We start from the raw sequence: 22694 nt of genomic DNA on the forward strand, positions 1-22694 counted from the left end.
ATGCCCTTGCAGTAAATTGCATGCAGCATAAAACATGGAATCACATCCTTAAATTAGCTGACAGGGCAGATATTTAAACATGGACAGCAACATTGAGCCAACACAATTTAACAACACATTAATCTTTGCACTAATGCAGTCAATAACATATTAAGCATGCTACAAAACCTACATTAATGAGAGGTAATGTAATGTCACTCTCTTTGAAATCCCAACCAGTCAGCAGCACTGCTTTTGCCAAGTGAAGTGATATGCCCTTGCATAAAAACTCCTCAGATTCCCATCAGGACCTTTAAAAGACACAAACAACATATCCTTGAATTAAATGCAATGTGGAGTTCATGATACTCTATTTTGCATTAACGATAATTATTAATTCATATTCTTTTCATCTGACATAAACAGAGATGGGTTGCTTTAAGTGTGACCAAAATATGCATCATTACCTGGCTGTAGTACAGTATAGATGTCTTAAATATTGACTTTTTCCTGGAAAAAGCTTTGATATGAAAATCTTAGGATTTGCTGTCATACAGAATGTCCTTCCTTGGTCATTGGAGACCTTTTGTAAGTTTTGCATCAATGGTTTGCTTCAGGGACAGCACTCACCTAGCCTAAAGTCACTGTTGGTTAAAGCTCTCTGATGACTTTTCAATACACACAGCTCAATCATGGTCTTTTTTCTACTCTGCAGAAGCTTCAGCTGTTTGGCTCTCAGACCTCGTCAGCCGAATCACTTTTAGAGGGAGTTGTGAGGGGTCAGGTGATCTGCGGGCCTCTATAACTAATCCAGGACGTCATAGTGACCTTACAAAAATGTGCTAATACAGTAATACTGTATCAAACCAATGAAGAAACATTCTTTATAAGGAAGATCATCAAAAACTACCAGGAGACTTCTTACTTAAAGACAACATAAACAGAACTCAAATTAGCCAATATTTCTATGATTGGACACTCGTAATTGTGTGTGTTTGTCTATATGATAGAGAGAACAAGATCAATTGCATTTATATGCATGTTAGATGTGATATACACCCCAATTAAGCATTGCAGACATTTACATAACTAGAAAAAGCAACTTCAATTAACAAGTGAGCAATGTCTACTGCCTTTTGATTGTAAAAGGGAAATGCATAGGACAATAAACATAATTTACAAGACATTTAATTTAGCCTGCGTGGTTTGGAAAATTGAATCCACAAGCCACTGGGTGAACAACACTTCATCTTTATGGTCGGAGGAAACAGTTATACTTGATTAGAAAGATTCAGAATTGTTTCTTCCATATGCATTGGTCCAATGTTGTAAAAGGCTCTACGCCAACAACCTTTGACCCAATCAAGAAAATTGTAAAAGCAAATACACGAACACACAGAGGGATACGATTAAGCATAAGAGCAGCCTGAGATTCCTTCATGATATTTCTGCTACTTAACCTAATCATTCTACCTTTGTCACATGGATCCCAAAGGAAATATACAAACTCATCAATTTCTATACTCCATGGTTCACTCTCTCAGTGTGTGAGAAAATAATTTCAATTTCCTTTCTTGATGAGCTTCTACTCAGGAGTAATTATTTCAACACAATAAGATGGTGCCGTGGTGGAACAGTCTAGAGCACACCAAGGGAGACAAAGAAGGGCGGGGGACGACGACTCACATCGTTTATGATCTGTCGAAAAATTACACTAGACTATAATGATGACGTGGAAGGTAAACAAAAACAAAATTACAATCATGTTGACTAGGTATATATATTTAGTTTTTTCATAGCAGGCCAAAGTTCTGGTCAGTCAAAGGTGACTCCATTACGTTGGACCTCTGCTTATGAAGAAGCGTTAAGGGGATGCATTATGCACAGGAATCCAATGGGTTATTGTTAATCATGTCAACTTCCCTGTTTTAGACATATTTATCTGCTGTCATGGGGAATGAGGGCTTTGCTAGGATGTGTTTTGGACAATTGAGATTAGACGAGATATGCAATGCCTGTTTAACCTCGTCATCAGAGGCTCCTCATTAAATAATACCTGCCAACATTTTATTGTATAAAGGTGGAGATGCGAGATGTTTGAGGTGACCTACGAGATTGAGACCAAACTGTATGTACTTAGGTAGTCAGGGTAGTACATAGGTAGTCTTGATGTGATGCGATTTGATGCTACCACAGGAAGTGGATGACATCAGAAAACAAGACATTTCACTTGTTAGCAATTTAATGGGTGCACATGCATGAGAAAATGGCTGTCAAGTGTATTGTATTAGGTGTCCTGCTATGTTGCGGTTGCATCATATCGGTATGTGTACCTTAAAAAGCTATGTTTCAGATAAAAACTCAGGTCATAACTCGTGTTATGATTGTACCATGGTGGTGTACAATTTAAACAAACGTTTATGTTAGATGTCTATTTAAATGGTGTATGGTTTAGTTCTGGGAGCAAACATACAGCTTCAGTGATCTCAGTGAAGGCTACTTAATCACAGATCCACCCCGTTCTCAGTTCACAGGCCTGTTGATCAGGTGAGGCTTTGCAAAAGTTAATGTTGGATTTACAAGGCCATTAGCAGACAATCTTGAGACAGTGGTTCATTGTCAAAAGAGTATATTGTTAATTTGTTATGCTGTTGTATGACAAAGCCGTTTGCCGAAGGGGACAGCCTAATTACATCAGTGTCTGCTTTCAGTTCTATCCTGGGCCAGCTAGGGAACAATAGTAACCATCCGTGTAATGTAGTGCCACTCATTTTGTTGACAGCTGCGTAAAAACAGTGGGTCTACTTTTTTGTTCACAGGATGCAAAGACTGACCCTGGTGAGTTACAGTAAGCCTCCAACTAAAGTTATCCTAACATTATCAATATTGAAATTCCCATCTTAATTAGTTTGTTTGAGGTTGCCTGGTGGTGAATATTTGGCATGTTTATGGCTAATCTAAAAGTCTGAAAGACTCTGCAAGAGGACTGTTTGGTTAAACATTGCATTCATTTCATGAAGAGCATTGTTTGTATGGGATCACATACTGAGAGAGAGATACTGAAATGCCAGTGTTATCTGTTAATTTCAGCCAATCTTAATACACCCCTTTCCACTCTATGTCTGTAGAGTTGCTAAGCCCCAAGAAAAACAACAATAACTAGAGACTCTAAAAGGATGCCATTATTATTTAAAGCATCCATCTCTGCTCTTAAACCTTTCACCTTCTCGAGGCTGGAAGTCTTCCCCTCTGCATGAGCGACTGCTGTCTTTGTGATGGCATTTAATAAGTATTCCTGTTCCCCTAGGGACATGACCATGGTCCTTTCAGTGACTCGGTGTAGTGGCTAGAGTGGGAGACAGGCTCTCTTTGACACCAGCGCAGGACTTTCTCTGCTGTCTTTGCCTGCAATAGTCAGCAAAAAGGAGGGAACCCCTCTTTAGCTTCCATCTCCAAATCAGCGAGCTGTCAGCTTCTATTGAGAGTATGTTTTTAATCCTCTCCTGTGCTTTTATTTATTTATTAGAAAATATGCGTTGAGGGGTTGCAAGGACAGTTGCAAGAACACACGACACAGAGGAAAAATAGCAGTGTCAGGACAGTTAACACTTCACTAGACACTGTGCTCTGTAAAAGTACAGCCTCATTGAGTCTATCCAATGTCAATGTCTACAGAAAATAAATGCCGTGGCGATGGCAAATTATTTTACCTGTAAAAACCTGACTAATACATCTGTAAACATTCAAAGTGTACATCTCTATCTATGAAAACAACAAGTAGAATACCACTTTAGTTGATCAGTGATGACCTTTAAGTTGTATTCTGGTAAAATATTAAAGGCTCTGTCTTATGTCAATATTTTTGTCTTATTATTAATTTGAGGGGATTTGACACAGTACAAAGAAAATGCATTCCTGAGGCATATAGTTGGATTCTGTGATTCTTTTCAAACATTCACAGAAGGAGGGTTGGATTAATAAATAAGAAAGCATAAAGGGCGAACAGAGCATGTTCTCCTCCCATGGCTATTGCTGAGGAGCGTGCACACCTGCCTAGACTGTCAAGCACCAGTAGGTTTTAGTGATTTGGTGTAAGGTACATTTAGCACTGGGGATTTTACTTTAAATTCTTCTTTGTAAAACAATAGACCTCGGTGTAAAAAACAAAAGAGAAAAATAAATCATCTACAGGTGGGCAGGTGGGTCCCCCGTCACTGACTTTGTCAAATTAAAAGTGAAATTAAATCATTCAAAAGTTGTCCTTTGCTACAGGGTATAACAAAAGCCATTCAGAGAAGGCTACATGCACTGTAAGATTACACTTACTTTACAATTACCCATTTTGTCTAATATTGGTGGAGTGACTTAAAAAAGCTGTCTTGTTGATTGTTAACGGCCACAAATATTCCATCAAGAGATATTGCAATTAAACATCACAGGTGAGATACCATAACATTAAAATAGGAAGGCTAGATATCAAGGTCATGACCTAAGGTCATTGGGCACCATGTGGGTACATGCATTACATCACAATGGCATGAGATTAATTTATTTGGGATATTCATTGTTTTGTGAACTTGATTAATTATGATAATAACAATTGATAGAACATGGAGCCTCATGTTTACAAGGTGATAGTGTATACTGTTTCCCTCCTCTCCCATAGTTAATTGGTTGAATACAAAAATCGAAATGATCACGATTAGTAGTGTAGTGATATATGTATATATATATACACTCATGTCGGCCTACTGCCCATGGAGACAATGTCACAGACTGCATTTGAGTCTGCATTGTATAACCCATGTACATGTACTGTGGGTTTGCCATCTCTATGAGAGACCAGCCACTGTGGCTGTGTGCTTAAGAGGGGACTATTCAATACACGTGGCTGCATTCAATCTGCCCAGTGGATCCATCGGCTGGGCCAATCAGGCCCCTGAGAGGGAGGGAAACCAACTTCTGCCAGAGGCACGTTCCTTCTCCCTTTCAAATGGGGCCTTAATGATTTATAGATGTTTGCTTTAAAAAGTCATTGGCATTAATCCCATGGCTCATTAACTGTTTAATTAAAAATAAATTTGGTGTTAGGAGTTAAGCAGATTGAGCGTATTTTCTTCTGGTGGGCAGTTGTTGAATCACCTCATTCTAGGAAATGCTCCATGGAGAAAGAGATGTGTAATATAACTTGTTTGACACACGGAAACAGTGCAATGCTTGAGAGAGTAATCAACATTTCGATTGACCAGCACAACACATTGTGATATCTTATCAAGTTGTAGATCATGACATTAAATGTCGAACACTTATTCTACCCTTTGATCAAATCTGCAAGAATAGAGACTGATATACAGAATGTGATATATGTTACCTGATATGTTTACCTGATTCCCTCAGTTATACTGTACAACCCTTACACTGAGCTGTATGATAGCCTACTTATCTTCTAGCCAGGACACCTTAGTTCAGAAACTGAAGGTTGTCTCACTGTACTACTTAAAGGTGCAATATGTAGCTGTTTCTCTTTGAAAATCAGTGGTATTCTGAAGTATTACTTATGATACATTGGAAGTCTGTAACAGTGTGTGCACCTGCCAAGACCCTGAACTTCTGTCTGAATTTATTCCAAAAAGTTTCTAGGCATCTACCATTGTGGGTGTTTAACCTGTAACTTGCGTGTGTGGCACTTTGGCTTCCAGCTATACTGCCTGTGAGCTGCAAGCATTTCTTAGTCGACCTAAGCAACAGAAGTGCAAATAGGTTTCTAACATGTATTGATGATCCTAGTAAACGTCCTGTTTGACATTACAGCGTTCTCTGAGTTTTGTTTGGGGAATGAAGGGATTTGTTTGAAACTTTGGGTTTTAGCGAATGTGAGTGTTTCTGTTGGTTGGTGCATTTCCGTGTTCATGATTCCACTGACATTTCCAAACTAAATAACGACTACATTTCAACATTTCCTTTGCTAGACTCAAGGTTATGTAACTTCACTGAATACAAATATGGTAATTGTTGACAGATTCACTGTTTCAGTTAGAAGCTTCAGTTTGCATTGAGCAAGGGAAGGGAGAGAGGTGAAGACACTATTTTGAATTGTCATTGCAGTGAAAAGAGGGTGCAATCCTATTGTGCCTTTCAAGGAACTGATTGCAAGTCAACAAAGAGCAGTATTACAGAACCTTACTGTTACAGTGATATGGGATAATTAAGAGGCAATGCTTCCTTACCAGCCTCAGTGGTCGTGGAGTGCTTTAAATTGCTCTCTAAATGGGTCTATGTTACCTAATATGTGGTTTCTCTCTGTATGCTACAACAAGCTGGGGGAGAGACTCACGACTAGGGGAAGTAAAAAAGCAAGGATTGATCCACAGAGCTTCTTGTAGTAATACTACCCCAGTCCTATTCTTGAGCAGGTTTTAATAGCATTTAAAATAGCAACTCAGTAATGGCAAACACAGGCACTTTGCAGGACAAGATGTGGTTTAAAAGTGCCGGGAAATGAAAGAGGTAAAAGAAATGAAATAGGGTCAAAGAGATAAACTAATGGGTCCAGAAATACTCATTTTCAAACTGTATACATTGCCACCTACATAAACCATAGACATGTATGATACTCTATATTCGTGACATGATTATATGCTTTGAACAAAAAAATACACACAGCATTGTTTCTGTTGCTGAGACGTAATGATCTTAGTGGAGTTTCTCAGCCGTTACTGTTGTCTACATCATTTAAAACATTTAAGACCCAAGGATCTGGAAGACAATCACCATCTCAGTATCTCACTTTTTGTTAGTGCCATCAGGATCTCATTATTATTCAGTCACCGTCCCCCGCCCCCGCCTCCATGTTGATTACAGCTTTGACCTGTAAATACAGAACAGTACATTATACTGTATTTATGTGACCAATGATTGCAGGTGCCACTACTTTGAACGTGTTTAACAAATGTACCGATTGCTTTTGCATTGTTGTTTTTATCTGTTGTAAATATTTTCAGTTTGCATGACTGGTAGGAACAACTACTGAAGAATGCAGATATGTCCCGACTTTGCAAGTGCTCTACATACTGTAGCTGCAAGGTGGTCGGTATTGACAATAGTGTCTTTGAGGGCCCATGTCGTTTCTCCCTCAGCGATGTACATAAACCTGCTCAGCAAATAGACTTCTAAATGGCTGCACCGTGTTGTTTGGATGACAATAACTGAGTGGCTGGTGGGTTATGAGTTTTCTACTAATATCTTTGCTAAGTCTGGCTGGTGGCCAGAGGGAAGGCAAGCTTGGCAGACGGCTCCACATCAATATCCAAACTAGCCACCAGGGTCCACACAAATGATCAGGGACTTTAAAGATAGCAGCTGGTAAGTTGATGTGGGCTTTTCACATTCGGCTGAGGGGGTTTAGATTAATTTAAATTATGGGGATTACTTTAAGAGCTACACACATTAATTGATGTTGAGTGTTGGAGAGAAGGGGAGAAAAGGACTGGGGGCAGTAAGCTAATGGGTATATCTGACTTTGATGTGATATAACTTTTGTATATCTGTCCTCCCTTTCTTCTCTTTCTTTCTTCTCAAACAGGACGTTAGTCCATCATAGATTCCCTTACACATTATTGTATTTATGTAACAGATGTCACATGACTGCAAACAGTATTGCTTCCTCGCACTAGCCTGTACTATAGTCTCGAACCTGCGTCCTCTATATTGCCAGCCTGATCTCATGAATCATTTTATACAACATAAAGTAATGCCAGAGAAGTGGTATAGTGTTTACGTGTTGGCAGTCAGCAGGATGTAAAGATTTTACAAATCACCTTTACGACACAAAGTTAATGTCTAATACTAACTACCACACAAGTCATTGCTAATTTGCTTTGTGGAATGGTGAAGATTAACATCTTACTTCTCAACCACAATATCTTTATATTTTCAAGGTACATTACTGTGCGTACAATGTGACCGTCACTGAAATACCTGATGTTAACCAATTACGCCACTGAAAAGTTAGCAATTCGATGGCACGGGTGGGAGTATTTGAGAGTAAACTAACTAAACTCGATTACACTCAACCCTCTGAATTCATGATACCACAGAGACCCCAGCAGTTGAGTTGAGCGCAACTGCGGATCACATTGAGTACTTTGTTGCCCTCCGAGCTCACACAAGTCTCGAACCTGCGTCCGCTGTATTACCAACACATGACTGTCACTGAAATATGAATGAATGAATGAATGAATGAAATTGCAGAGTTTGGATTTATCAACTTAATAGGATGACATTCTTATGCAAAAACAAATCTAAAAGTGACATTTCAACCACATGCAACTTATGAAAATTCAACTATAAAGTGTTCATCCAAGATCCCAAAACTGTAACATACACACAGTACATGCTCCGATGCTTCACTTCCTGGCGAGCTCAAGGCCTCTTGCGTTCGGTTTGAGGGAGAGCCCGCCACAAAGGCTCTCACTGCCCCCAAAGACAGTGTGCTATTGATCACTGTGGCTGACGTGACCAAGGCTTTTAAACGTGTCAACGCCCGCACAGCAGCCAGCCCAGACGGCATCCCACGCCGTGTCCTCAGAGCATGCCCTGAACAGCTGGCAGAATGCCTTCATGGACATATTCAACCTCCCCCTGTTCCAGCCTGTAATCCCCACCTGTTTTAAGGTGACCACAATTGTTCCAGTGCCCAAAAAGACCAAGGTAACCTGCATTAATGACTATCGCCCTGTTGCACATACATCTGACATCATTAAGTGCTTTGAGAGGCTGGTTAAGACCCACATCAACCCACTTCAGTTTGCACACCGTCCCAACAGATCCACAGATGACGCCATTGCTTTCACCCTCCACACTGCTCTATCCCACCTGGACAAGATAGATACTACCTATGTGAGAGTGCTGTTCATTGATTACAGTTCAGTATTCAACACCATAGTCCCCTCGAAGGTCATCACCAAGCCCAGGGACCTGGGTCTTAACACCTAACTGTGTAACTGGATCCTGGACTTCCTGACGGGCAGACCCCAGATGGTGAGGGTAGATTGTATAACCCCCACTCTGACTCCCAACACGGGGGGGCCCCACGGGGCTGCATGCTCAGTCCCCTGCTGTACCCCCTGTTGACCCACGACTGTGTGGCCACGCACAGCTCCAACTCCATCATCAAGTTTGCTCATGACACCTCTGTGGTGGGCCTGATCACTAACAATGATGAGACAGTCTACAAGGAAAGAGTAAGAGGGGGGGGGTGTGCCTTCAGTAGAGTGTCAGCACCAAATGTGTATACCTAGTATTTACAGTTGAACGTGCCTGATGGACATCCTGAAGAAATCACACCCTCGCCATTTCTCAATTCCTTTCCGATTATAATGTGTCTTACGGAATCGCACCCTCACCATTTGTCAATTCCATTGTAATTGTAATGTCTCTCACATCTTGTCCATTGTTGGAAATGATACTTAAAGAGAAGGACAGCACGATATTTTTTGAGTTTCTCGGGTTAGGCACGGTAAATGGACTGCAGTTATATAGCGCCTTATTCCAAAGCACTTCACAATGGCCTCTCATTCATCCATTCACACACCAATGGCGACAAGCTACCATGCAAGGCACCGGCCCGCTCATTGGGAGAATTTGGGGTTCAGTGTCTTGCCAAAGACAACTCAACACGTGGCCAGCCGGGGATCAAACTGCCAACCTTGCGATCATTAGATGCCAGCTCTACCTCCTGAGCCACAGCCGCCCAGGCCAACTTAGACCAATGTGCACCAGTCTCCTGTGTTGTCTTTGACACACAGAGTGTAAGACTTTTATGGTTAAACTTCCATTAGTTTACTACAGTTGATTTATTTGTATTTGTTTCTTTGAAACTATTAAATTGGTTAATTTGTTGGTACTGTATTCTCATTCTTCCTTTGTGCATTAAAATGATGTTGTGCACTAGATAAAGGTTCTGTTAGAACATCACAACATAATCGTTTCCGCTGTAGTATTTATGTGTGGTTGAGGGGGGCAGACAGGTGTGTGTGTGTGTGTGTGTGTGTGTGTGTGTGTGTGTGTGTGTGTGTTCAGTCGATAAGGGCCACTAAACATTTAAGCAACAACTTTATGTGAACATATGTTTACGACAAAGTAAATGGAGATTTTTTTTATTTTTATGTAACCAAAACAAAGCAAGGTCAACTCTTTGGTGGAGAGCAGAGGGTAGCAAGCTTAGCTTATTGTTACCCTAAATAGAAAAGAGCCAAACAAACAATTCACAAACAAGCTCTTCTTTTGCTTGGGTCTTTGAGAGTTTGTTGTTATCATTATTCCACCCTTCCCCAGTTCCATCTTCCCTCACTTAGAGACGGTCTGAAATACGGTTGGGGTCTTGTGGGAGCATCCTGGCTCCTGGTCAGAGGCCTTTTGAGCTGCCAAGCCAACAGAGGCCGTCGCTCCCCTGTGTGGTGCTCTACTGTGACCGTTGGACTCTGGCAGAGAACCACTGATTTACAGCCTTTGGCTAGACGAGCGTTTTTCGAAGGAGGGGCAGTCTGGGATGTCATTTGTTTGGAACACATTTGGCAAAGATGGCCTCTTGGCATCTCTTTGAATTCAGACAGACAGAGACAAAATAAATGTGAGGTATCAAAGACGTGTCAACTGTGAGGGTTTTTGATTCTTCACAGAAGAAGTTGATGGACTAAAGCAATTGTGCTCTTGCTGCTCAACACCCTGCTCAGTACACAGCGGCAACACAGCTTGAGATGAACAGATCTGCTACTGTGTATGATAGTGTAGTACGTGAAAGAAATATTAGAGAGTAGAGTTATTGCTGACACCTCACAAACCCCTCGACCGCTGGTGTATAAACAATCAAATATTATTCCATTGTAGCTCGGAATAAGACACACATCAAGCATGTTGTACTGTATCTGTCAGAGGTAAGAGGTCTCAGTGCGTGTGGGTTTCTTAATTTACATTTCAGACTTTGTCTACTGGACACTTCAAGACATTTCTGTCATTCTGAGATGTCTTTCTGTGGCATACTTTCTAGGTGAAGTTTCTGTCTTGATACTTATAGACAAGGGGAAACTGAAAGCTGCAGTTGAGTGGCAGCATTTTGTTTTGTATTTGTCTCCAAACAGATGCATAGCTGTCATTCTTGGTCCCATTGAAGGCTTCTATCAAAAATAATCTCTTCAAAAGCCTATTCCCATGGACCACGGTTTACTGATACAGCTTTTTCAGGTGTCTGTCAAAATATGCTGCAGAGGGGAATGAATCAAATGCTTCAAACATATGAGTTTAAATATAGAAGGGCCAAGAAACATTATAATTCATGTCATGTATTTCTATGGTAACACAATTGAGGTATCATCATGATTCCACTAGATCATTCTTGAGTCATTTTTAATACTGAAAAACATGTATGTATATGTGTTTTCATTTTGATTACATTTGTGTTTATTAATGTCATGTTTTGCTAATTTCACATTGATCAACAAATATCAAGCATGTTGAAGAGGAACATACTACGACAACTGCCCCGGCTTAAATCAAGCTCTCTATGGACAGATAATTCGAGTTTGAGTTATTAATATCCAACCTTTGACTATGCAACCGCTTATCTCAGTACATGGGAGGTACCGGCAAAATATTTAACATTTTCATGTGGTTTGAGAGGCCAACTAAAATGTCTTGTGTGACATTTTCAAGTCAAGTGTTTCTACATGCTTTCAGTATAAATGTAATAGAGGCTAAAATGTTTTTATTCATTTATATATGTTCCTCACCTCAGAAGCCTCACGCCTCACTATGTGTGTATCCTTGGTGGTTGACAGACAGCTCGTTTAGCCAATAAATGTGGCAGCTATTACTACCAGGTTGCTAGCTACCTCTTTGTCAGTTAATATACTACATGCCATTCTTTTCATAAACAAGATGTAGAATACATGGACATATCACTTAAGGTTAGTTTTTTCAGCATATAGTGTGTCCTTCTCCACTGTTGCATGTTGTCAATAAAATCCATGCGCCTGTTCAATGGACATAGGACAATGGTACAGTACAAGGCTCAAACTGTTAACGCTGTTTAAAAAAATTAAGTGTGTTATGGCTTAAGGAATTAACATGTTAACTTTGACAGCCCTAAGGTAGAGGGATGACACCTGTTCTTATTGCTGATACAGTAGATATAGACACATTGTAGGTACACATATGGCTCTTCCCTCATAGTGTACTAATAGTATTACTGTCAAACCTCTAACTGGTCACTGCAAGACATCAACCCTTTGAAGAAAACTATAGGTTATGTTATGTCATTGTGTTTTGTGTGGCAGAACCTAGTGAAATACTCGAGTTTGAGGATGTGTGACAGTTCAATGGATCCAAGCGTACAAGCTAGGATGTCACTATAACCCCTTTCACACATACAGTGCCTTGCAAAAGTATTCACCCCCCTTGGCTTTTTACCTATTTTATTACATTACAACCTGCAATTTAAACATTTTTTTTTAATCAGAATTTTATTTGATGAATCTGCACAAAATAGTGTTAGTTTTTAAATGAAATGAGAAATATATATATATATATATATATATATATATATATATATAAAAAATAATTTAAAAAAATAAAGAACTGAAAATTGGCATGTGCATATGTATTCACCCCCTTTGTTATGAAGCCCCTAAAAACTTCTGGTGCAACCAATTATCTTCAGAAGTCACATAATTAGTGAAATGAAGTCCACTTGTATGCAATCTAAGTGTCACATGATCTGTCAGTATATACACACCTTTTCTGAAAGGCCCCAGAGGCTGCAACACCTAAGCAAGAGGCACCACCAACCAAACACTGCCATGAAGACCAAGGAACTCTCCAAACAAGTCCGAGACAAAGTTGTTGAGAAGTACGGAAAACACAAAAACATAAGTAACATGGAACACAGAGTCAGCGAACGGGGAGGGGGGGGGGGGGGGGGGGTTGGTAGGGACAGGGGAGGTGGTTAGGGGTAGGGGAGGCTGTATGGATATCAGGGGGGTGGCAGGGTTAGGGGAGATGGGTAGGGGTAGGGGAGGCTGTATGGATATCAGGGGGGTGGCAGGGTTAGGGGAGATGGGTAGGGGTAGGGGAGGTTGTATGCGTGTCCAGGGGGGGGGGGGCGGGGGTGGCCGGGATGGGGGAGATGGCTAGGGGTAGGGGAGGCTGTAGGCATGGGAGAACAGGTAGGTTTTGAGGTGGGATTTAAACGTGAGGAGTGAGGGTGAGTCTCTGAGTGGTTGAGGGAGAGAGTTACAGGGAACTATGTGAGAAAGGGGCTTATCATTGCTAACACAATGAGAACTTATTATTAATTCAAACCATAAACACTGGAAGGTATTCAAAGAAAAGTGAAATGCAGCAGACCTGCAATCAATCAAACCTTTGCTTGTGTGTTTGAGTGATGTGTGATTTAACAATTGTTTTCCATTCATTTTGTCATCCTTTTTGTCTTATTGGCTTGTCAAGGCAGATGTATTTGTTCAGCTAAATGTCTCTCAAAAATCAATTTAATTCAACAATAAACCACTTCAATGCAATAACAACTTGATGGCTACTACATGTACGTCTCTACCAACATATGTGTAGCCTTAGGTAGCTGGATGGTGTAAATTAAAGATTTTTATTGCTCTTAAGTGGGTGGAAGGTGTAGTATTGCAAATCCATGTTGAGCCATGAGCTGATTGACTCCAAATATTATGAAGGGGAGTGCCTGTGATATGGCCATGATAATAGTACATGTTTTCAAATCTGGGAATCTCATAATATACAAACATCTTGAAATAAATTGTAAGTTTAAGAACTATCACTCTATGTACAGTTTATCTGACAGTTGAATAAAAACATCTGGTTATGAGCTCTGTCCCCATCAGCTCACAGGAGTGACACCTCTTTCCATGTGTGTTTTAAATTCTGAAGTAAGCTTGACTTGCATCAATCTATAAGCTCACTATCTAAAGTCCTCTCTGAGGGCTGAGATGACAAAAATTGTGTCCAAAATGTATTGACAGTTGACTAAATTGAAATAGTATTATACAATATAGCATTATTGGAATTCAAGTTAGAGTAGGACGTTGGGAGTAAAGCAAGTTGTTATTGTGATCCAGAAAAAGCCAATGACCCCACAACTAACCTTGCTACGCTGATGTAAGAAGTGGGATTGTGCCCTATGAGGTCATCACAGATTTGTGTGGCTGAGACTTGTAGAGGGACTTGTGGAGTTGCCGCGTTAGTAGTGACCCTGCCCTTGGTACTGTATAGCTTACTATGAGCACAGTCAAGACAACATTGGTACTGTGATTAATAAAAACTATTTTGGCAGCATGACTTGCAAATTCAATCCTATAGAAAGAACCAAATAACCACCATTCCCTACAATAGCCAATAGCTAATAGCTAAGTTGGGTTATTTTCCACCTTGAACATTTGAACCGTATGCCAGGGAGGGTACATGTGGATTAGAATATTGCCTGGTTTGAGGTCGGGTATGATGCCACCATGAAAGAACAGGAGCTCGAGCCAGGCCATTGTTATCCATACTGAGATGAAAGGCTAGCCAGCTAATGAACATCTGCCAACCAGCATAAGGACTCCACCAGACACTGGGACCTTGAACTGACCATTGAGCCGAGCAGCTGCTCTGATCCCAAAGATTTTAAAGGATGATGTAAATTGAATATGAAAGTGCAACTGCAATAGTTGGCTACTTGATGAGAAGGGTGTATTATAGATTTCTTCTCATGTGTCTGAAACGCCTACATTCATTAACTTGACCTGCAGCATGCTATAAACCTATTTAGTGATTCTCAAAGTAGTGTCCTATTCTGGAAATTATGCTGGTTGATACTTTTAATGGTTGGAAGTTGGACTTTAATGATGAATCCAGATTATTTTACCAACTATTTTTGTAAGTAATTGGCCTGTTGTAGATGGGTACAGACACTTTTTTGTGAATTTGAGAAACCATTTTTTTGAGAAACGCCACCAGCAATGGGCTGTTAAGCAACAGAGAACAAAGGCTACATAAACACCCATAAATTGTGGGTATGCCAAATATTTCTGCAGTGTTGTATTCCAAATTGATGAATTGTTGACTGATACTTCACAAGTGAGAAAGAAAAGGGATGAAAATGCAAATGTATCCTTTAAAGAGAGTGAAGCACCTATTGTATTTCTCAATGACAAACACATGGTGTGCTTAGTTCAAACAGGACACTCCAAGTCATTGCTAGCTGTCAGTCAAGTGACAGATCAGCTGTTTACACCCAACACAATCACATTGTGCTCTCAATGTCCCGCTATTCACAATGTCAACCACTGGCAATGTCTAAACAACACTACAGTGGATTATATACAGTACATAAGATATTGTCGAAGCCCAAAAAGTGTTGAGTGCAAGATGTATGAGATGTGGACAGTGGTCCACATAACTGCACTGCAAATTAGGTCTGTGATGTATTATGCATTGAAAATGAATAGCCTCGGTATTAGTAGGTAGCTGGCTCGGTTAGAGATTCACATATAGCAATATTAGTAGAGTGAAAATATCCTTTATGGTTAGCGGATGTGCACCTGGGAACTATGGTAGTCCTTAGTAACCAGATGCTAAGGATATCCCTTAGTCATCCTGATCATGTTCAGAACACAAGGATGTGTCATAAAATTAGGGTTGCCACCTTTCAGTCAGAGAAATAAGGGACACCCCTCGCAGTAGGGGCCCCGCTCCTCGGGACCACGACCACCATGGGCCCAAGGGCGGGGTGGGGGCGCCAGTGCTAGTAAATCATAAGTTAAACATCGTTTCAATAAAGCCTTAAGGGCTGCCAAGTTTCACCAAAAGTTTGGAGTGAGATTTTTTGGGCGGTGGAGCGACCCAAAACTGTGCACGTGTGCCCCTCTGTGCCCCTCAAAACCCCAAAACTGTGCCCCTCTCTCCCACACAATTATTTGTGCTAGTTTCCTGCAATTTTACATGTTGTTCATAATAAACCAGCACAAGAAATATAAATAATTGTAACATTTGATAAAACAAGACAAATTCAGACAATACATCATATTTATGTAAGTCTTAATAAACAAATACAGTAGCCTACAGAGTCTAAAAGAAAATTGGGCCCCATCAACAGGGCCCCTTGGTCAGCATTTTTTTGGGAGGGACCCCCAATTGTTGTATTTGAATTGTACATTGTATTTAATAATAATAATAATAATAATAACAATGTTATATTATGTTACATTAGAGAAACAAAAAACAGTTACCAAAACTGTAAAGTTGCAACGTAGGCCTATCATCTCACCCAAATTAAGTGAATATTAAGTGAATTTTAGAAACGGTATGCCATAGTGTCTTTGAGATAAAGGATACAATCCGTTTTCACACTCGTGTTGAATAACAGAAGATTAATGGAGCAGGGAAAACATGAGTGTGAGGACGGAGGAGGATGAGCAAAGTCCCATCATGGATATTTCACTGCCAATCTCTCCTCCATCACCCCGAAAAAGAGAACAGACGATGAAACAACTTGCGATTTGAAAGTACCAGGCTACCAGATACGTACATGCACATATTTTGCAACCAGGGTTGCCAGACGGAATTGACCATTTCCAGCCCAACCAGTCTAAAAGCTGCCGAATCCACCCGTCCAGTGTGACCATAAGGAGTCCAATCTGGCAACACTGCTTGCTACGTTCTAAGACTTACGTGCAGCTCGAGTGAACACAGGTTCTTCCAGCAGCGCGCGCCTCCCGCTTCGATTGCAGACTCAAGTTAACGCGTGTGCAGAAAGATGCCACGAAACTCGTGTCCGGTAGCTTTATTTAAAGGAATTTCTAAAATAAAAGACTTGGCAGCTCTGTATGATATATTGGAGGAATCACGCAATGCGGGTGGATTGAAAATACGGAACAAACAGCGTTCCGTATTGGTTCAAAACGGGACGCATCTTTTAACTGTCAGATACGGAACGATTCCGTATTTTAAGGGACGGGTGGCAACCATACATAAAATGGTAAATGGACTGACTTATATCGAGCCTTATTCCAAAGCGCTTTACAATGGCCTCTCATTCACCCATTCACACACACATTCACACACCAATGGTGGCTAGCTACCATGCAAGGCACCGGCCCGCTCATTGGGAGCAATTTGGCGTTAAGTGTCTTGCCCATGGACACTTCGACATGTGGCCAGCCGGGGCTCAAATCGCTGATCTGCCAACCTTGCGATAATTAGACGCCGGCTCTACCTCCTGCGCCCAGATTATCATACTTACATACATGCTTACTGGAGAAGTCCCTGCTAATGTTGTGTTTTTCGGTACGGGCTGTTCGGCTCGGTACGCTCGGTTCAGTACGCATGTGTACCGAACGATACAGCGTTGTACTGCACGTGCAAAACCTTTTTTTATTTCAAGTAATCTCAGGTGCTCGACGTCATTGACTCGGCTTCTCAGCTAGGTAACATTACATTGATCATACTCGTAAGACTTCACTTTTCAAAAAATGCCAGTCGAGAAAGGACGCTGGCGTTGCTTGTTTTCGCCGCTTCTCCGACGAAATCTAGATATAATTGCAGTATACAGAGTAGATTGTCCTACAAAGACACTTAGATTTAGATTTAGTCATCAAAAAATGTATTAGACCCCTATACTTTCTTTTATTTATTTTTTTGTTTATTTTTTATTTTACTACTCTCTTTTTTACTACTCTTTTTTTTTTTTAATCTTTTCAGTTTGTAAAGCGTCTTTGAGTGTCTAGAAAAGTGCTATATAAGTCTAATGTATTATTATTATTATTATTATTATTATTATTATTATTATTATTGAGCGATCAAGTAATTTGATTGGACAAGAGGCTGCCATGAGCGCTGATCAGTCGTTATGGCAGTGAAACACAGTGAAACTAGAGCTGGAGGGTCCTCCAGCATCCCTTAAATCTAAATCTAAATCAAAGACAGGTGGATCAGACCAAGGCTGTATGCCGGCATTGTTCAACTATGATTGGTTATGCGGCTGGCAATACGTCAAACTTGCTAACTCATTTGAGACGGCATCATCCGAATGTAAATATCACCGGTACAAAAAGAAAGAGTGAAGTGCAAACCCAGCTCCCCATGGCATTTAAGAAACCACTCACTAACAATTCAGACCGGGCCAATGCCATAACAAACGTCATAGGTGTTTTTATAGCAGTGGACATACAACCATACTCCGTTGTTGAGAACATAGGATTTAGACATGTTGAAAGTAATTGAGCCTTGTTACGTAGTTCCCTCTCGTCCACATTTCAGTCAGGAAGTCACACCAGCCCTTTATAAGAAAGTACAAACTACAGTTGTCCACAACCTATCCAAGGCATCTGCTATCGCTGTAACGACCGATGGGTGGACAGCTAGGGCCACCAAGTTATTGAATAGTAATTGCACAAATCACACCCGACTGCCACTGGAACATGCAAAGCCACGTCCTGCAAACTCGCCCCATTTAGGTACAGCACAGAAGCACACATCTGGCAGAGGTACTAAAGGAGATAATGTTAGAATGGAAGTCGGAGAGGCCAGGAAGCACAATTCCAGTCACAACAGAAAATGCTAGAAATATTGTCAGTGCAATCAGTGAAGCTGAACTGGGCCCCCAAATTGGATGCTTTGCACACACAATTAATTTAGCAGCACAAAAAGTAACAGGAATCAACCAGGTGTCCAGGCTGCTAGGCAGAGTCAGAAGTGTTGTGTGTTTCTTCCACCATTGCACAACAGCTGCAGATACAGTATATTGCAGAGAAAATACAATGAATGTCAGTACAGTACACGCTGGCAAGTCCTAATGTGATGTTGAAAGCTGCTTATGTGAAGTACAGTACAGTTCAAGTACAGTTCATTTTCTAAATGCGGCACCTTAATGGATGTTTATTTTATTATACTCTTTATTGGTTCATTTGTCATTGTCTTTAGTTATAGACCTTGTTATGTGCAAGTTTGTTGCTTTTATAGTTGAAAATGTTTACTTTTATTGTTATATACCTCCTCAAATGTTAACATGTTATTTTATTTATTTAGTGTGTGTATGTGTATGTTCATCTTGCCCCCCCCCGCCCCCGTCAATTAAACACCAGTCTATTGAAAACACCCGTCACTTGAAAACTCCTAACCCCCGACAAAACGTGTGAGGCGGGCACACGTGTGAGGAGGGCACAAAAAGTCCTAGGGCCGGCCCTGGGAGGATCAGTGGAGGATGTCAAAACCAGAATTGGAAAATCAAGGAAAAGAATCTACATCTTAAACAACATCATACACAAAACATCACTCAGGACCAAAATCTTCAACTCAAATGTAAAATGTACTCTACCTTACGCATCTGAAACCTGGAAGACAACCACCAATATATTAGACAAACTACAGACATTCATTAACAGCAGCTGCCTCCGACGCCTCCTGGGAATCTGGCCCAACGCCACCTCAAACAGCAACCTGTGGGAGTTCACAAGACACAATAGAAATCCAAATCAGGAAGAGAAAATGGAACTGGACAGGCCACACACTCAGAAGACCAAACAAATCAATCACAGAGCTGGCTCTAACATGGAGCCCACAAGGCAGGAAGAAGAGGGGCAGACCTAGAACCACTTGGAGAAGATCCACAGAACAGGAGATGAAGGCAGAAGGGCTGTCATGGCAACAACTGGATCGGAGAGCACAAGACCGGAGAGGATGGAGGCGTTTCATCGATGTTCCCCAGGGAATTTAAAGGCCTATGTGTAAGTAAGTGTCTAAATACACTGTGTTTTGAAGCTAATATACAATATCAAAGAGAGGACAAAATGTGAGGGGGCTACAATAAGGTGGGTGCTGCCTAAACTGTTGCAAGGGGGGGGGCTGTGCCGCATATCACATATTAAACAAGCAATTCCAGTGACTTTTGACAGAAGAATAACAGTGTTAGTGGGAGTGAAAAGCATGAAATGATCGGATTTCAGGTTTATGACACAAGGCCTATGAACAGCTTTGGATATATTTGTCAGTATTTCAGCCCCAACTCATTCAATCATGCACTACAATCTAGAGTAGTAAGTGTCTACAACAATATTGTCACTGTGCACCAAGAACACCTTGCATTTGGACTATTTATCCAGATTTTGCACCAGTTTACAGTTTTTCTCCATTATACAAAACAATGTAAGTATGCTCACAGGTCTGAAAACTTGAAGCACATGTATCCACAACAAGACTCCAGACTAATAAACTCTAAGCACAATTCCATTGTTTTCACTCAAATAGCAATTATAAATCACATTTTTGCAAAGCTCTAAGCACAAATTGCATCATTTAGCACATGTTATTCACCAAGAAAACACTGGCCTTCAACATGTCACACACTAATTACCAATTGGTCTCACCCACTTTTCACCTGTTCAAACTCAATTGTCAAAACAATTCAATTATGCGTCAGAGCATAAAAGAGGCCTCAGATGACCTGCACTGTGTTGGGGGGGGGGGGGGGGGGGGGGGTGGAGCAACTTGAAGAACAGACAGGAAGAGTGGGAGCAGGAGGAGGAGGAAGACGATGAAGAAGAAGAAGAAGAAGAAGAAGAATACAGTAATTATAGTAATGCAACTTTATGGTTTCTAAATGTAACTTATAGGCTTCAGCACTATTTTAATTTGGTTAGTGATACTTTCCACAATTTCACTGTCAGGGATCTCATATTTCCTTTCTGGCCACCTCCCTTAGGGTTAGGGTTAGGGTTGTTCAAAGTAGAATTAACATTAACAAGAAAAATACCATACCCATACATTATTTGTGATGTATTAGAGCATTTATTAGATCTACTACACGATGCAAGAATACACTAATCCCCTAGAAAATGTTGGGCGAGATCTGGTCTTGTGGTGGTTTATATGGGCCTGACTTGGTCAGAATGTGGGGGCCCATTCTTTGGTGAGCTGGCAATTTGATGAGCCAGTTTTGGTATGAGGAATGTACCTGATATGTTCCTGTAGTGGAAATGGGCCATCTTTGGTCTGAGTATGGTTGACCAGTGCTGGGGAACAAAGTTGTACCTTGGCCACATCCACATGTCTTGCCTTTTTATTTGCAAAGATGATCAGGAATGGCAGCCAGAGCTGTCTCCCCTCTGGCCCTGGAAATACCTGGGCCACATCCGGATTCCAGTGAAATACAGACATGGGCCAGATCTGGGCTGTCATTAGTTTGATGACAGGGTTTTAACTTCCTTCAAATTTCCCCAACCATAGCTGGAGTGTGGTAACATTATGGCAAACAACTTTGGTTCATATATACTGAGCCCCTCATACTATGACTCAGGTTCGACTCCTAGGGCCGATCGTTATGTGCTGTCACCCCTGCGACTACCTACTGTCTAAATAAATGTTCAAAAAGGTATTCCTTGAATGGTATTCCTTTACCACTCTCATTTTAAAAAATCCATAATCCAGTGTTATTCACTAGCTTTTTTTTTCCTCTATTGCATTTGTACACATGTTCAAACATTTCTGCGGTTTAAGATAGAAAAGGCAGCCTACCCACTTTAAAACTTGAAGTGGCAAGGGTATAAATGATGTTTGGCAATTCTGGGCTTGCAGTTCATAGGCATAATGTAAATAGAGGCTTACCCAGAGAGATGGGGAAGGACTTTGAGGTAAATTGTTCTTAAAAGTCACCTCTTCCATTGGGCTTAGCAGCAGTGGGTTAGTGGAAGGAGACCTGGGGGATTAGAGCCTAGACAAGATCGCTGGGTCAGTTTGTAGTGCCCAGGCCGGGGGTCTTATTGGCATTAGTTGTGAAGCACCCATGCTCAGACAGTGAGGTTCATCTGCTCCACCATGCTAATCTCCCACCCTCCCAACAAATCTCTCCAGTTTAGACCAAGTGGTAGAGAACTAATGGCAAGTCTGTTCCATTACCTTCGCCAGGTCTGTGGAGCATTATCCTGCCTCTAGGAGAGAGACAACTCTTAACCCGACTTATGTGGAGGTGAAAGAAAATACTGAAAAGAGGATTTTTTTCTTATCCTTTTGTCTGCCATTGTGTGTCATTGTACATTCCTGTTTGTCTGTACTTTCTCTTCGTCTGTCTGTGTATGTGCATGTGTGTGCAGGTGTACATGCATGCCTGTGTGTGCGTGCGCGTGCGTGTGTGCGTGCGTGCGCGCGTGCGTGTGTGCGTGTGCTTTCTTGTGTATGGTTCATAACAAAGGGGAGTCTGCATGGTGGGGATCCTCCAGGCGTGACAGCCACTCTCAGACCACAGGGAGGAGGGGATGGCTGTTCACAGCTTGAGCTATTGAGCTCCTGCACAAGCGTATAAGCACCTTTCAGCTCCAGCTCTTAGGCTTTGCTCCACTCTCAGCCCAGGAACATTACAATGGATAGGAGACCGAGAGCCCAGAATGTGCGTCAACAAAATCAAGGACACTTTCGTTCTTTCATCCTCTGTATGCGTATATTCCTTCTAAGTCAACACCCTCTTTAGATGAGCAGAATATGAACGTCTATAATTAGAAGGTGAGATACAACTGATTCGATCAATAATGCACCTGGCTCTGCTTTGACCAAGTGTATTGCCATGCCAATATTATGCCATGACCAAGGTATATACAATGACAGACATCACTTTTTCTCTGCATCCCGGTGTGGAAAGCAGCAGTGAGAGCAGCATTGTGTTG

Source organism: Nansenia antarctica (genome assembly GCF_963989245.1).
Source record: "Nansenia antarctica genome assembly, chromosome: 4".
Taxonomy (NCBI): domain Eukaryota; kingdom Metazoa; phylum Chordata; class Actinopteri; order Argentiniformes; family Microstomatidae; genus Nansenia; species Nansenia antarctica.